This window comes from Athene cunicularia, assembly GCF_003259725.1.
Source record: "Athene cunicularia isolate RWA chromosome 2 unlocalized genomic scaffold, athCun1 chr2_part1, whole genome shotgun sequence".
Taxonomy (NCBI): Eukaryota; Metazoa; Chordata; class Aves; order Strigiformes; family Strigidae; genus Athene; species Athene cunicularia.
Window position 1 is genome coordinate 103588703 of NW_020799095.1, and position 3002 is coordinate 103591704.

Consider the following 3002-nt stretch of genomic DNA (forward strand, 5'->3'; position numbering starts at 1 on the left):
GGAGGCGTCTCCCGCCGCCGCGCCAATGGGCACCGGGGTCCCGCCGCCGGGAGACGCCTCCTTAAAGGGCCGTTGCTGCCGCCGGGCAGGGCTGGGGGAGCCGCTGCGGGAGAAGCGGGGTGTGAGGCGGCAGTGTGCGCTCGCAGCCCAGAAAGGCAACTCTGTCCTGGCTGCATCAGAAGTGTGGCCAGCGGGTCGAGGGAGGGGGTTCTCCCCCTCTACTCCCTCTCGTGACACCCCACCTGCTCGAGCGGGTCCAGAGGAGGCCACGAAGATGCTCACGGGGCTGGAGCACCTCCCCTGTGAGGACAGGCTGAGAGTTGGAGGTGTTCAGCCTGGAGAAGAGAAGGCTCCGGGGAGACCCTACAGCGGCTTTCCAGTACTTAAAGGGGGCCAACAGGAATGATGGGGAGGGACTCTTTATTAGGGAGTGTAGTGATAGGATGAGGGGTAACGGCTTTCAACTGAAAGAAGGTAGATTCAGATTAGATATAAGGAAGAAATTCTGTACTGTGAGGGTGGTGAGACACTGGAACAAGTTGCCCAGAGAGGCTGCAGATGCCCCCTCCCTGGTAACATTGCAGGCCAGGTTGGACAGGGCTCTGAGCAGCCTGGTCTAGTTGAAGATGTCCCTGCCCATTGCAGGGCAGTTGGACTAGACAACTTGTAAAGGTCCCTCCTGACCGAAACCATTCTGTAGTTCTGTGATTCATCAGTGACGTGTAAACTATAAATATCTCGGGGAGTTAAAGAAGCAGTGAAAAACATGCCCTACCTAGTCACAGTTACTGGGTGTTCTTTTATTATGGTCTAGGTAAACCTCATTCTTCCTGGATCTGCTATTAGCAAGGCCCTATCTCTGCCATTCTCACCTTGACTTTGCTCAAGTAATGCAAAGGGCTCTCTCTGTACACATATACCCCATTTTTAGAGGACAGAGAAAAGCAGCATAAATAAGGAACTGAGCATCGCCTAAACTGGGGAGTGAGGGGGGCGCTAACTGGTACACCTGCAGCCAAATCCAGCCCCTAAAATTAGCCTGTCTAACCTGCTACGTTTAGTCTCAAAAGTCAGCAGAATAGGAGGTGGCCCTAAACAGACACTGGATTTCCAGTGCTGAAAGGTTTTGTCCATCCAGGCCTACAGAGATCATGGATATGCCTCTGTAAGGGATGCAATAGAGATGACAGGGTAGGTGATACAGCATTTCCACTTCGGAGCATGTGTTTCTGTAAACATGTCAAATGGGTATTTTGCAAACAAAGGTATACATTGCAGAGTGCCAAAAATTCAGCCTGTAAAGCTTTAGAAAAGAGTAAGAAAAGTTTATAGGTATCTACAAAGACTAATGTAAGCATGTGATAAGAATCCTTTTGGACTTATTTTAGTGGAGTTTCATTTCCATTCAAAATATTAGTGATCTCTCTCTTCATGCTTCTTGTAGTATTTCTTATTAAAAGTGGGAGACTCAGGCAAAGATGGTGTATCTTCCTACAGCAAAATGCAAAGGCAGGTTTGAATTTTTGTAAGCTACTTACAGTGAGGGATTAAGAATGAAGATAGAAATTTCTGCCAATATTGCTTATCACAACTAACATGAATTACATATTAAGTAACTGCTATACAGCTCTGGAATTATTTTGAGTAATATGAAGGGAAGTCTCTGCTCTATCTAGTTTTTACACTATTTTTATTAGGAGACGTGATTGTGTGGCAAATGATTTTGTTTCCATGTCATTATACAGAAGATTTCTTCTTAATATAGTTCTGTTTAAAGTTTGATCCTTTCAAATAAGAGGTCATGGGATCAAGGCCTAATAAGAGCCTAATATTAAAAGGCTTATTTTTGAAAATTAAAAACTGAATAAAAAGACATAGGAATATTAAGTCATTGGTAATGTCTTTTTGAATCAAAAACTACCAAACCCCATTTTCTTAATCAGTGCTTGTACAGCTGTGCTAATGATTTTCTTGGGGCAGCAGGACATTGCTTTGACATTCTGCTCAATTATAAAGCTGATAAATTTAACCAAAGAAGATTGAAGAGGGAATGGCGCCAATCTTCACACCCCAAAAGGCGGCTGCAAATGGAAGAAATAATCTCTTTCCACCAGGGTTAAGGGCAGAGAGGATGAGAACCACACTGGTACACATGACCAGCCAAAGCCATCCTCATGCCTCCATGGCACACATCTGTGTCATGCCTGCAGGTTGTTACAGCCTGGGTTCCCACCCTCTTTAAAACTATCTGCCCTCTAGTTGGGGACTTTCCACAGCAATGAACTCTGGAACAGATTGTCTTGGGACATTGTAACGCCTTGCGTCATTGCAGGTTGTTAAGGACAAAATAGATGAACTTTGGCCAGCAAAGCTGATTTTTTCAAGCCTGAGTCAAGCTGGCAGCGTGGGCTTTGCTACATGTGTAATAGGGAATTTATTCCAAGCAGGCTGAGGGATGCTGTACAATCCTTTACCGCTCCTCCTGCTCTGGGAGCCAGCCAGCTTTGCTAGGCTGGTTTTCTGGTTATCAACAGCGGCTGTGACAGCATATTTGTCTACATTTGCGGATACCTCCAATGTCTGGTGGTGAGCCAGGCCTGAGGAGGTTTCTAGCCGCTTCCTCCCTGTTGGGAAACTTGCTGGAGTAGACTTAAAGCAAAGACTGTATCGTAGCAAAACGCCATCCAGTTGCCCATCCCGGAAATACAGCATTTTGATCACAGTATTATTTTCAGGAAAATGTTAGGTATACAACTGAGGTGTAGCAGGCGTCAGATCACATAAGAAGTATTTAATTTTGTATTTACAGTGAGTTAGGGGATCAGGATCAAGTGACCTTGTTCGCTAATGGTTTTCTTCCCCCCTCCCTTCCCTCGGTTACTTGCTTAGATAAAAGCAAATGTCACCTATCTAACATCACCGTGCTTGTTTTGCTGCCAGCGCTGCCCGCCGGGCCCCGCCGCGGGGAAGCGGCCATCTCCTTCGCGGCCCGGCCCAGCCCC

At 46.6% G+C, this 3002-nt stretch overlaps 1 protein-coding gene across 1 annotated transcript in view; it reads right to left on the reverse strand.

Moving 5' to 3' along the window:
- TMEM241 (transmembrane protein 241) overlaps positions 1-2691 on the reverse strand; it is a 64766-nt gene extending 62075 nt beyond the window's left edge. Inside the window, exon 1 of the mRNA XM_026842210.1 lies at positions 2572-2691. The gene's annotated coding sequence lies outside the window, so the exon portion shown is untranslated. The remainder of the gene's footprint in view (positions 1-2571) is intronic.
- Positions 2692-3002: the final 311 nt, after the last annotated feature.